Source organism: Danio aesculapii, chromosome 14 (genome assembly GCF_903798145.1).
Source record: "Danio aesculapii chromosome 14, fDanAes4.1, whole genome shotgun sequence".
Classification (NCBI taxonomy): Eukaryota; Metazoa; Chordata; class Actinopteri; order Cypriniformes; family Danionidae; genus Danio; species Danio aesculapii.
Window position 1 is genome coordinate 22,166,777 of NC_079448.1, and position 13,620 is coordinate 22,180,396.

The 13,620-nt window shown below is 36.3% G+C and overlaps 1 protein-coding gene across 1 annotated transcript in view; it reads left to right on the top strand.

Annotated features, from left to right (window-relative positions):
* The window catches only part of aff2 (AF4/FMR2 family, member 2), a 410,790-nt gene that overhangs the window by 29,251 nt on the left and 367,919 nt on the right, over positions 1-13,620 (top strand). The gene's annotated exons all lie outside the window — the stretch shown is intronic.

Consider the following 13,620-nt stretch of genomic DNA (forward strand, 5'->3'; position numbering starts at 1 on the left):
TTAGAACAATGACTTTATTGTTATTTTCATAGTTACCATGTTTCGCTTGAACAGACCTTTAGAGTCTCGCTAGGGACTCTGATTCGACCCGTATTTGGTCTTTGTCTGGACTTGAAGTCGACACTTTTTAAGTCTTTGTACCAGCTTGGATTCAACCCTTATCAGGTCTTGGGTTTGACTTGTACTCTACCCTTTTCAGATCTTGATTTGGATTCAACCTCTTCAGATTTTGGAGCTTATCTTGAGTAAATAAAATCAACAATCAGTAGACCACAATAAGATAGAGAGTAACGGCTGGGATCGTCCCATTTATGACAATCAACAACCAGATTTCCTGGCTTATTATCATTTGTACATTTGGACTTGAGTATGGCTTAGAAATTGTGTTTTAAGGCATTGGTTTTAAATCTGGATATATATAACAAATTAGCTAAGGTTTAGGAACACATCAAGGACATCTCACTCTCATTTCTAAACACCTTTCAAAGATTTGACACTGCTTATCTTTGGCTCAAATGTCCAACTGATTATTCACCAGGAAAAAAAAACTCATTCTAACAGTTGGGGAACTTGTGAACAAGACTTTGTGTCCAGCAGACTGATAAGAACCTGTGAAATCTTGCATCAGATGGTCAGTGATGGTCTGTTGGTGGTTTATGGACTGAGTATAGGTCAGAAATTTCTAAATCTAACAAGAGAATGAGCAAGCACAGAAAAATCATTACAGCACGCAAACCTCAAATTCACAGGTATGTTTCAACCTGCTTTACAAACACATCCCTCAGGTGCACATGCAAGGGAATCACTCATCAGAACAAAGCACCATACACCCAACAGAAGGCTGTGATAATGGTGAAGGCTCATCATAGCCAGATTGTTGTCTAGAGGCACTAGCGGTAATCGTTTTTTTTTTTTTTTCTTTTTTTCTTCAGCTCCTCCTTGCAGATGCTTGAGTGAGAGGAATGTGTTGAAGAGTGCTAGCGCATCTGAAGAAGGTGCATTATAAGTGTTTGAACAAATGCTGCCTTTGAGTCATCACAAAACAATCAATTCAATTTTTATTTATTTCTATAGCTCTTTCACAATGTAGATTGTGTCGAAGCAGCTTAACATAGAAGTTCTAGTAAATTGAAACCATGTCAGTCCAGTTTTCAGAGTTGAAGTTCAGTTTAGTTCAGTTCAGTGTGGTTTAATTTTCACTGCTTTAGGCCCAAACCCTGAAGAGCAAATCCATCGATGCACAGCTCCACAAGTCCCAAACCAAGCAAGCCAGTGGCGACAGTGGCGAGGAACAAACTTTACCAATTGACGAAAGTGAAGGGTTCGAGAGAAACCAGGCTTAGTTGGGCAAGACCATTACTCTTTTGGCCAAACTTCCTGTGTGAAGCTGAAGTCTAGGCAATGGAGGCTGGAGAACACTGGACGGCCATCGTGGAGATCTGCAGGTGCGAGTAGGTCACCAGTGGGTGATCATACTGGCTCATGGGATCAATGCGAAGACTCATCTGTGCTGTGCTGTAATACTGACAAGGCAATCATAATTTTTATGTTATGGCTGATAACCAGAAATTGTCAGAAGTAGGCATGGGCCGGTATAAGATTCTGACTGTATGATAACCTTTGATAAAAAAATCACGGTTTCCCCTTTGAAAACAATAAATTGTATTTTTTTATATTTTGGAACAGTAAACATGTCATTCTGAATAATTCGAATGAATCATTGTCTTCTGCTGTCTTCATTAGCTTCAAAAGCACTCATTTATTACAATTTAAAATGGTATCTTTGGATATCCAAACCGTGGCACACCTTGAAAACGATTGTCATCCCATGCTTAAGCTCACCAGCACATCAAGTGACAGGAGGTGGTGTTAAAATGTTTATAACAATAACAATCTAAGCTGATATAGTCAGAAGTGAGACATGAGGTAGATGAGTTTAATGCATATTTGTTGAATGAAAGTTTTATTTAAAAAATTTTGTACAACAATAGTACACAACTTATGTACTTCTTAACAGTATTTGTACAAATCTGAGGTAAAAAAATATATATATTTATAGTACTTCACCATTTAAATGTCTATGTATTTCTGCTATCGCTATGTAATGCACTTCAGAAGCTCACAGCCCTTTATCACAGCAAACAATTAGTCACAACAGGAGGCAGTTGGTGAGAGTGAGTGTTGACGTAATCTACTCCACATTTCAGAGGCGTGTGTGTGTGTGTGTGTGTGTGTGTGTGTGTGTGTGTGTGTGGGCTCACTGACCCACAGAGCCCCCTGCTCTACCAGCTACGGGGTGGGAAATGGGTTGAGTTTGCCTATAGAGTGTTGATACCCCCATCCGCCTCCCTTTGACACACACTGCTGTCAAGAAGCATGCTGGGATCTGCCTCTTTGTCTTGTCACAGAGCTTTATGAACAAGCCGCAGCTTTAATACAGAACATACAATACTCATGGTAGACCACAGACACACGCGGATCCATACGTAAACAAACAAAGCTCATATAAACAGCCATCCATCTCACTCCCAATTGAGAGACTGACAGGACATATTGGCTGTTGCTCAGAGAGGTTTTGTATGGATTGTTTTAATAGACCGCATCCCTCCTTTGTCATGAAATATTCCCCACATGCAGGAACGTCACGTTCCCCTTTTCGACACATTGTCATGACAAATCCTGCTCCTTGAATTGACAGAAGCAGTAATTTTAGACGAAATGGTTATAATGTCAGCCATTAAATCCTTTGTCGTCAAATGCAAAGGCGCAAATCTCAATAATAGTGCTTATATTGTGATACGCCAGTGGTTTATTTTATTATGTTAATGTGGGAAGAATGCATCTGTGGCTATTAAAAGATAGAAAATGCATTTTTGAAATCAGAAGACTGCAGAACCGTGATTATTTATGCCATGTCCCTCTGCAGTACCTCTCATTAAAATGATATCCTTGTTAATTACATGAACCGATGGCTGAATTTATTTTTCTAACCGTAGAGGGGATTTTGTAGTCTGTGTGTAAGACGCCTCTGAAAATTACAAATCAGGCACTTAGCCAATTTTCTGGAGTAAGAGAGCAGATTTGAAACAATTCCTTAACATGAGTTCAGTTAAAGCCTGGATTGAATTGCACATTTAATTTGAATCTCAACAGGGTCTCGTGAGGAATCAATATAGAGGTTTTATTTGCAGCGTTTCACAGCTGATGTTGACAACAGGAGGTGCCACTTGCATTGTTTTTCTGACTGATTCATGCTAACAAGCCTTTTGTCAGTACCTAAAATATGCGATTTGTGAAGATGCTCAGCGCAAGTCTAAATTCGGACTTCATTCGCTTGGCGCCTGGCCCGGAATTCAGAGCTGTATCCATTACTGTCATCTTCCGAATGCCTTGACAACACAAAAGGAGCCCAGCTTTGTATCAAATATTTACCCTCAACAAGAGAGCCAGCTTCGCCTTAAATTCTAGCTCATAAACGTGACAAGTTGCGCTCATTTGAAGTCTTTGTGAACTGCATGTTGACAATGATCATGTAAAATGGAAATAAAAGCAGGGATGTTTAAAAAGGCTGTGCAAATCGCTGGCTTCTAGGAGGAAATAAAAGAGAACCAGAAAGAGAGAAAACAGAACAAATGAACAAATAATGTTTCCAGACACACTCAAAGGATGAACTGTCACACTTGTTTGGCTCTGGAAAATGCCTCCCTATTCAAAGGGAGATTTCTGATCTGCAAAACACAAGTGTTCGGCATGCATAATGCATAATGGCTGATGGTGAGGGGTAAGGGGGGGGGGGGGGGGGGGGTGCAGTGGAGAACACGCACTTCAATAACAAAATCAAACAGATGATGGGGTCTACAGTCAGACCTTTGTGGTCAATAGAGGACCTATTAAAGGCAGGCTTGTCTTCACAGAGCAGTGGAGACCGCTGTGATAAGACATTGCTAATGTGGATGGCATTTCATTCCCAACTGTGACCCGACCGAAGATTATCTTTACCGTGATTATTTTTATCTTTTGGACTAATGGGATGAATGGTGTGACCAAAATATTGTAAACAACCAAACTTATAAGTAATTGAAAATAAAGTATTTTACCTATGCATTTAATTATATTGATGCTATGCCTATACCTTAAAATGGTTTTTAAAAAATTTAAAACTGCTTTTATTCTTGCCGAAATAAAACAAATTAGACTTTTTCCAGAAGAAAAAATAATATCAAACATACTGTGAAAATTTCCTTGCTCGTTTAATGATCATTTGGGAAATATTTGAAAAAGAAAAAAAATTCAAAAGGGGGGCTAAAAATTCTGACTTCAACTGTAAATGTGGTGTTTCCACATGTTGCATTTGCTATTTAAAGAAGTGATGCAAACAGCTATCATTATGATAGAACAATTAATTGATTCATCACACAGTGACACTACGTGACATTTATACTATAGTTAGAATCAATGCACCAGCATATATATTACCTCAGGTCAATAAAATGGAAATAAAAAATATATACTTTATTATATTATATATTATATTTTTATTTTATATAATGTAATTTTTTTATTTGATTAAAAACCTGTCCATTTCATTAGGAATGCAGTTTACTACTCTGCAATTCTGGATTACTTTGGTATTTAAATGTTTCTGTCACATACAGTAGTGTCTGGTGCAGACAAACGAAATGTTGAAATCCAAAAATGCAAATTAACTTCATGCACAACACTAGAAAATCACATAAAAGATGTGTAAATAAAGCAGCGTTTCCATCCAAGTAGTTAAAGACAACAAAGTCATTACTTACTGATTAACTGACGCCAAATATCAACAGTAAAAACGGAATTTGCTGCAGTAGGAGAAGCTGCGTCAATCTTTGCTTTATTCAATAAATGACTTGCGCCTCAGAAGAAAATGCCGACACGCAATGAACACATGGTGGCGTTTAAAGGCATGAGACGCAGAGCACAGACGCTCCTGACAATTCTGGAGGTCGTTAATAATATAATAACACTAATACTGGCATTTTAGAATGACCAAAACAGCATTTCAGATGTTTTACAGTGTGCTCAACCTGCTGGTTTGTCCATTCACACACATTTTTATCATCACATGATCTCTTATAACAAAATCATGTGACCTTTTTTAATGTGCATACTGGAATTTATTCAGTAAAAGTGTTTGCATCGTAGTTTATGCGCATCTTCTCTTATCGAATAAGAAGTTTGTCCTACTCATTGATGCTCATATCTTGTTTTTGCACATTTTAAAAATGTATGCGCATTGTGGCGTTTCCATCAACAGATTTTTTATGCACATAGCCAAAATGCGCATAAAAATAGGTGGATAGAAACGTAGCTATTGTGTGTTGTTTGGACATGGTGTAATATGTTTTACATACTTTCAGTAGTCTACAAAAATATACATTCGTTAAGTCTATTTGCGCCAATTTATTTTGCTTTGACACATGCCATTCAACGCAGACCATCATACAATTACAAATTGGTCTCCTTTTAGATGTTCTACGAGCCAGTAAACATGGTCAGTCAGCTAAAACATGTGCCAACCAATGCTACTATATGGCGACAGTGGGAAAACACTGATCAGACAAATCTCGTCAAAGTGTCTATTATTGTTGGTCGGTGTAAGCCAGTGCAGTGTAAATTAGCCTTAATGGGTTCAACATAAGTGCTTATATGTAGATCCCTAGTGGTATGTACAACATATTAAACTGTGGTCCAGCCTGGGATAACATGCTATTTTATTAATTATTCCATTCTGCTGTCTGCTGAAAACGTCTTGCAGAGGTCATGTGGGACCATCTCTAGCCTGTTGTGCACATAACCACGACCCTAAACTCCCAGATCCAGTGGCAGCCAGGTGTCTGTGCAGCTGTGGAGCAGCTCTGCTCACTTTCTGCTCAGCTCTTTCCTCTTCACTTCACTTCATCTCGGGTCTGTATGGGCGTGCAGCTGTTCCATTCGGCGGTACGGCGGTCCAACCACAGGCTATAAATAGTGTAGGACATAACATGTCAACAAACATTAAACCTGCTGGATTGTGAGAGTTTGAGGGGAGTTTGGTGAGATGTGGTTGGCTCTCATTGAGTTTGCTGCCACGATGTTGACGTTCCCTTAGCCCTGAATGGCAGGAAAATGTTGGAGCTGCTTGTTTAGCCTTAGTCAGTGTGAAAGATTGGAGATCATGTTAGATGTCTTCAATTCTTTAGCAGACTGAAATACCTCAGGATCTGCTTGGTGGAGTTCCATAGCTGTAAGAAAAAGTCACCTTGATGACTTTGTCAGCTCTGTGTTCATTTGAGCTCCTCCGTGTCCGGGGGAAATGAGACCCAGCTGGAAAGGTGACTAAGCCAGAAGGGTACAAACTTTTTTTCCTCCCAGGCTGCCAAATTACAATCACTTTGGCGACTCAACTCTGCATGTTAACCTAAAGAATTGAAGGTAGAAAAGCATTACCTTCTTTCCATCTCTTCACTTCACCCATTGTGTCTTGCTTTGTTCTTGTGATTTATGCTTCAAAATTAGGTCATTTTGCTTCTAAGCTTTCCTTTTTTGTGTGTTATCGTTACTGCCTTTATCTTTAGAAGCTTGCCCTAAATATGGTAATTTCACAATATACAATGGCTCTGTTCCAAAACCAAGTTAGGTGTCTGTTTTTTGCTTAAATAGCTGCCATTCCCAAAGATCACCATTTCCACATTACATTGCGCTGTTTTTCTATACAAAAATGCACTAAATAGATATTTTTGACTAGGCATTGACCGGTATAAGTTTCTGACGGTATGATAACCTTGGATAAAAATATCCCGATATCACAGTATTGGCATAAATGCTCTAAAATAAGGTATTTTTAAATGTCTGGGTAAAAAACACAATAGCCCATTTAACACAATATGCTTTATTTTAGGAAACATTTATAATATTTCGGAACAGTAAACATGTCAGGCTAAATAATAAATAAATCATTGACTTCTGCTATCTTCATTAGTTTCAAAAGCACAGATTTCTTTACAACACATTTAAAAACACATAAAAAACTTTACATATACCTTAGGAATGGTATAACAGAATTTTAGCGGTTTTAAAACCTTGACTTTTCCAAACTGCGGTTAACCTTGAAACCAGTTATCGTCCCATGCCTACTGTTGACCATTGTGCTTGTAAATTACAGAATTCTAAAAACATAATTACAAAACTCTTCTGTACATACAGCAAGTGTGTGTAAGCAATCTCCTCACCTAAAGTGCATTTGAGGCTTGTACATTGTAATATGATTACTACCCTGCTGAAAAATCCAGCTTAAACCAGCCTAGGCTGGTTGGCTGGTTTTAGCTGGTCGACCAGCCTGGTTTTAGAGGGGTTTTGGCCATTTCCAGGCTGGTTTCCAGCCATTTCCAGCCTGGTCTTAGCTGGTCAGGCTGGAAAATGACCAGCTAAATCCAGCTAAAACCAGCTTGACCAGCCAAAACTAGCTATGTCCAGCTTAAACCAGGCTGGTCAAGGTGGTTTTAGCTGGATTTAGCTGGTCATTTTCCAGCCTGACCAGCTAAGACCAGGCTGGAAATGGCTGGAAACCAGCCTGGAAATGGCCAAAACCCCTCTAAAACCAGGCTGGTCAACCAGCTAAAACCAGCCAACCAGCCTAGGCTGGTTTAAGCTGGATTTTTCAGTAGGGTAGTTTGACATTAGCATGTTGCTAAGCTACTGTAGCATCAGATATTTACATTCAATGTCGCCTACGCTGTTGTTGTCAATTGGAAGGAATGCGTCAATAGAGCTGCCATTTTTGTACAGGCTAGCGCTCCTTTGAAATGAATGTGGGACCAGGGAGCAGTGGAGGACTGACCATCTGGAGCCATAGCTGTATACACTTATATACATATATCTATGATCGGAAGCTTTCCCGGTGGTCAGTATGCAATTTTTTTTTAATTACGAAAATTATAACGGTATTCACGCATGATCAGGGTCCAAATGCGATATTTAGTGTATATATCTATGCTGTAGCACACTGCAACTCTCACATGGTCACCCACTGAAGCCAAGCAGAGCTGCACCTGGTCAGTATCTGGATAGGAGATTGCGTGGGAAAGCTAGGTCTCTGCCGGAAGTAGTGTTAGTGAGACCAGCAGGGGGCACTCAACCTGTAGTCTGTGTGGGTCCTAATGCCCCAGTATAGTAAAGAGGACTCTACACTGCTCAGTGAGCGTCGTCTTTAGGATGAGATGTTAAACCAAGGTCCTGACTCTCTGTGGTCATGAAAAATCTCAGGATGTCCTTCAAAAAAAATGGGGTTTAACCTTGGCATCCTGGCCAAATTTGCCCACTGGCCTCTGTCTATCATAGCCTCCTAACCATCCCCATATAAAAACTGACTGGCAATCAGCTGGTGTGTGGTGTGTGGTCTGATGCAATATGGCTGCCGTCATGTCATCCAAGTGGATGCTACAAACTGGTGGTGGATGAGGAGATTTCCCCTTTGAGTGTCTAGACTGGCACTATATAAATGATTAAATGTATATAAAAGGAATTATTATAATTATTATTAATAAAAATGAAGTTGTGAGTTTTAGTCAGATAAACTATAATTGACACTTTTTGATGCTGAAAGAATTATATTATTCTATTTGTTGTACACTAGTGCAGACAAAACTCCATATTTTCTGACCCAGCTGAGATCAGCTTATTTGAATCTTTGAATTATTTGAGTCCGGGAGGAGACCAAATGCTTTAGAAAATATTGTTCTTGTTCTTGGATGCATGTTTTTCAATGTCCTCACAGCAGGATTTCCCTAAAAACTAATATATCATTTGGAGAAAATAAGCTGCCTTACTTAAAAGTTTTAAATGCAATATAATTCTCCCTAGTTTTGTAATAGCACTAAATTCATCTGAACTTTCTGCATAGGCATCTCACTAGATTTTGGAACACAGCTAGTGTGTATTTATTGGTTCATCAAGGGACGTTTCTTGGTAAGTGAATTCATGTAAATAAATAATAATTTTCCTTTGATTGGAGCCGGTCGTAGGAACACCATGTAATTATCGAGAGGCGTTATTATCTGCACACATGAAAAAAACACACACACATGCTGTTATTATCCCAAAGAAATCAAATTCCATCGTCTCTAGATATCCGTAACCAGAATAATCAGATCGAAGTCTTTCAGTGTCCTCTACTGCCAATTAATTACAAGCGGGGCCCTCGAGCTCCTGAGGCCAAACCTTTGTCCCTGTGTGTGTGTGCAAGTGTGTGTTTGTGAGTTAAAGAGAGCTCTGGACTCTGGCATATTTCCTCATTAGACTCTCTGGAGGCACAATACCCTTTGACCTATTGGCTTTGTGACGGATGTTGCAGTGCCGCTGGTTGTCAGTTCGCTGGCAGTGTGTGTCTGCTCCGACCTGCCCGTTCGACACCTCCATCCCATACTCTTCCAGCATCACACCACATTTTTCAGGGTCTGGATGTCAGCGCCTCAAACACTGACTGGACCCTGGAGAGTTCAAGTCTTGGATATGATTATATTCATGTAATTTTATTTGATGCTGCTGCATATATCGGATTTCCTTACGTATGAACTGTGACAATTGGAACTAATGTAACTTGAGCTAAAATCTGTCACTTTTCATCTAATGCCAAGTGCAATCCATCTAGCTGAAAAAATGACCCCAGGGTTATTTATGGAGCAGCGTTTGTGGTCGTCGGATGACATGTAAATGTGCACTTTGCAATAATATCTGCCATTTTGGCGTGACCAATTGATGTACTGGAGTAGATGCACTTTGAAAAGTGTGTGTTGGATAGTTTCTGCTCAGAAAGAGGATTCTGGGATTAGCAGCTTTGCGGTGGCTGTTCATTCATCAGAATTTCCTGTTCGAAACCAATAGGGAATTTTTGGAAAGCGGTCACGGTGAAAGAATTCAAGGAGGAATGTTGTAATGTGGCTGCCTTTATTGTGAGAGACGCGTGTTTAAAATGATATGACATTTTATTCAACAGATAGTGGGATTATTTTCCATTTGTTTGAAATGGGTTTTGGCATTCTTACAGAGGCTGGAAACACAAGTTGGTGTTTTTAGATTTCAGTTATCAAAAAAAGGAGGGTTGTGAGTTTTTGATTTAAAAATATTTCTTTATATATCAATATTTCGTTTTATATATACACAGTTGCAGTCAGAATTATAAGCCCCCTGAATTATTAGCCCCCCTGTTTATTTTTTTCCCCAGTTTCGGTTTAACGGAGAGAAATTTTTTTTCAACATATTTCTAGACATAATAGCTTTAATAACTCATTTCTAATGACGAATTAGTTTTATCTTAATAATATTTGACTAGGTATTTTTCAAGACAATTCTTTACAGTTTAAATTGACATTTAAAGGCTTAACTAGGTCAATTAGTTTAAGTAGGCAGGTTAGGGTAGGCAAGTTATTGCAAAATGGGAAAAAAATATATAGAAAAAATACTTAGCTTAAAGGGGCTAATAATGTTATCCTTAAAATGTATTTTTAATTTTTTTTATTAAAACTGCTTTTATTCTAGCCTAAATAAAACAAATAGGACTTTCTCCAGAAGAAAAAAAATATTATCAGACATACTGTGAAAATTTCCTTGCTCTGTGAAACATCATTTGGGAAATGTTAAAAAAAAAAAAAAAAAAATCAAAGGGGTCTAATAATTCTGACTTCAACTATCTACAATAATAGGGAAATTGTCAAACCCAAGAGAAATGTTTCAGGTGGATTTTATTTTTTAATGGCATCTACTGTTTAAAAGGAATGCTTTGTGTTCAATACAAACTAAGCAGTATCAATATTTTTTTTTATATACTGTTGATTATTACAAAAAATAAATAAATAAATTGGCCCGTCCTACGCTTTTCAATATTGTTTACTTGTATGTATGGTACCGTTCAATAATTTTTTTGCCTTTTTGTTCCCCTTTATTCACCAAGGATGCATTAAAATGATCAAAAGTGACAGTTTATGGTGATTCTGATTAAGTGATTTCTATTCATTGAAAGTTTAAAGGTTTTTAACTTTGATGATATTGATGAAATGTCTCTCAATAGCTAAATCAGCATTCTAAAAGAGTTATGATGCAGAAAATTCAGCATCATAGGAAAAAAATGACAATTTAAAATAATTTTATATTGTAATAATATTTAACATTACCTTTGTTTTACTGTATACTAATCTCTCTTTGTATGCATAAGTGAGTTATTTCAAAAATGCATCTTTGACATTTGATTGTGCATCAGATGAAATCAGGTTCTCAAATATTTATGTATTGTGCATCAATTGATGTACTTTATCATTATCTGAGCATAATAATAATGAGTATAATACATTTTAATCATGATTTACAAAAGACACAAAATAAAATGTCATTTGGTGTTGCCATAGTTTATACACCAGAAAATATCACCAGTCATGTTTAAACAAGACTTTTTTTGATGATTCATTTAAAATGAAGGATTACTGTGTAGCCACATAATGTGATTTAATTGTTTTTTTGTTTTTAATCTTTCGTAGACTTCAAAGCACTATGTTTTAACCATTTGTCAGCTAGAAGCTTTTAATCAATTAAAATCTTAGTACTCTTTCAGAAATAAAGGTACACAAACTGTCACTGGGATGCTAAATTTTTAAAAGGTACAAATTTGTGTACCATATTAGCAACCTAAAGGTATATATTAGTTCCTAAATAGGACAATAGTGATGCTTTTTAAATGTATATAGGCACTATATTTACCTTCAAAGTACAAATATTGAGCCTTTATATACAAGCATGTAACTTCTGAATATAGGTACTGGCCCAAGTCTGTGTTCCTTTTATTTCTGAGAGCATATGATCACTTATTCTTTTATTTATTTATTTTTTCAGTCGAACACAACAGATACGATTCCGGAGAAAGCTGATATATATATATCAGCTTTCTCCGGAATCGTATCTATATCTATATCTATATCTATATATATATATATATATATATATATATATATATATATATATATATATATATATATATATATATATATATATATATATATATATATAATTTTATAATAATATGTAATATAATATAATAATAAATATACTATATATATATATATATATATATATATATATATATATATATATATATATATATATATATATATATATATATATATATATATGTGTGTGTGTGTGTATTTTTTTATTGCATAAACCATCAGGAACAAACATACAACACAATATAAAAGATGAAACATTAAAAAAACTTATATAACAATGGTAAAAAAAAAAAAAGAAATAAATAAATAAAAAATAAGTTAAATTAAATACACAAAGCATAGTGTCCAACATTTCTACATCCAATGATTTTAAGAATTGACAGGGGAATCAAAAAAGTGTCTTATTTAATGTAAAATAATAGCTAAGTTTTGTCATTTTAAAACTATACATTTGGCTAGATCCTTCCAGAATTTTTACAACATTGTATTAAAAAAATAATAAATGACAGAGGCTCTCTTGATCTGCATTGCAGAAACCACAGATATCCTCCATTTCAATGTACTTTGATGATAACATTTTTACTGGGTAAATTGTATGTAGTATTTTAAAATGAATTGCCCTAATTTTATTATTAATAGTGTATTTGAAGGTTAACTAGGCTCTTTTCCAATTAATATTACTTATAATAGAGTTCCAGTACAATTTTTCTCTAGGAGTAATTTTATTTAGCTTCTGAAAAGCATTACGAATATGTTTGTTAGTACATTTTTATCAGTCAACTCAACACCTTCTAAATGTAATTTTGGGTTTACAACAGATAGAGAATTATAGAAAATATTTCAAAATATCTTCTTTTGTGTTAAGCTGAAGAACAAACTCATAAATGTTTGAAACCAATAAATGGTGAAGATACTTTTTTCATTTTATTAATTACAGATCTAATAAATATGTTGTTACATTACATTTACATTTATAGTCACTTTTTTTATTAAACATTAACGCAAACACTTAACCTCCATTTAATATGCTTTCTGTGCTATAAAATAACTTCTGTACATTTATTTTGATGCAAAATGTCTCAACTTTTGATCCTCACACAAACTCACTAACGAGTAGAAATAGTTCCCTGTGATAATAAACAGCCTTCCTTGACTTCTGACCATTGAAAAAGCATTTCAGTAATTCATCGCCAATGAAGTTTAACAAAAGCAAAGCATTACCAACACATTTACAAACAGCTTTTCAGTGTCAAGTAAGAGATTCGATTTGTACATTCAAGCAAAACAGCTTAAAACGTATCAAGAATGATTAATCAACGGATTTAGCTTTATTAGCTTATTATCATTTGCTTATGAGCACCTCAGAAGGGATTGTAAAATTCATTTCGCCACAACGCCTCTCCTGCGAGTCTCATTTTTGAGTGATTAAATCAATTCGCTGTAAAGAGAAACTGTTTTCTCTTCTGTCTTTGAAGGTTTGTCTGACTGCACTCATCAGCATGCGGAGCGGCGCTTGATGGGTTAACCCTTAGACTGCCGGCAGCCGAGTGATCGGCCTAGGCTTTGTGCTTCAACACTGCTCTCTCTCTCTCTTGCTCGCTCTCTCTCT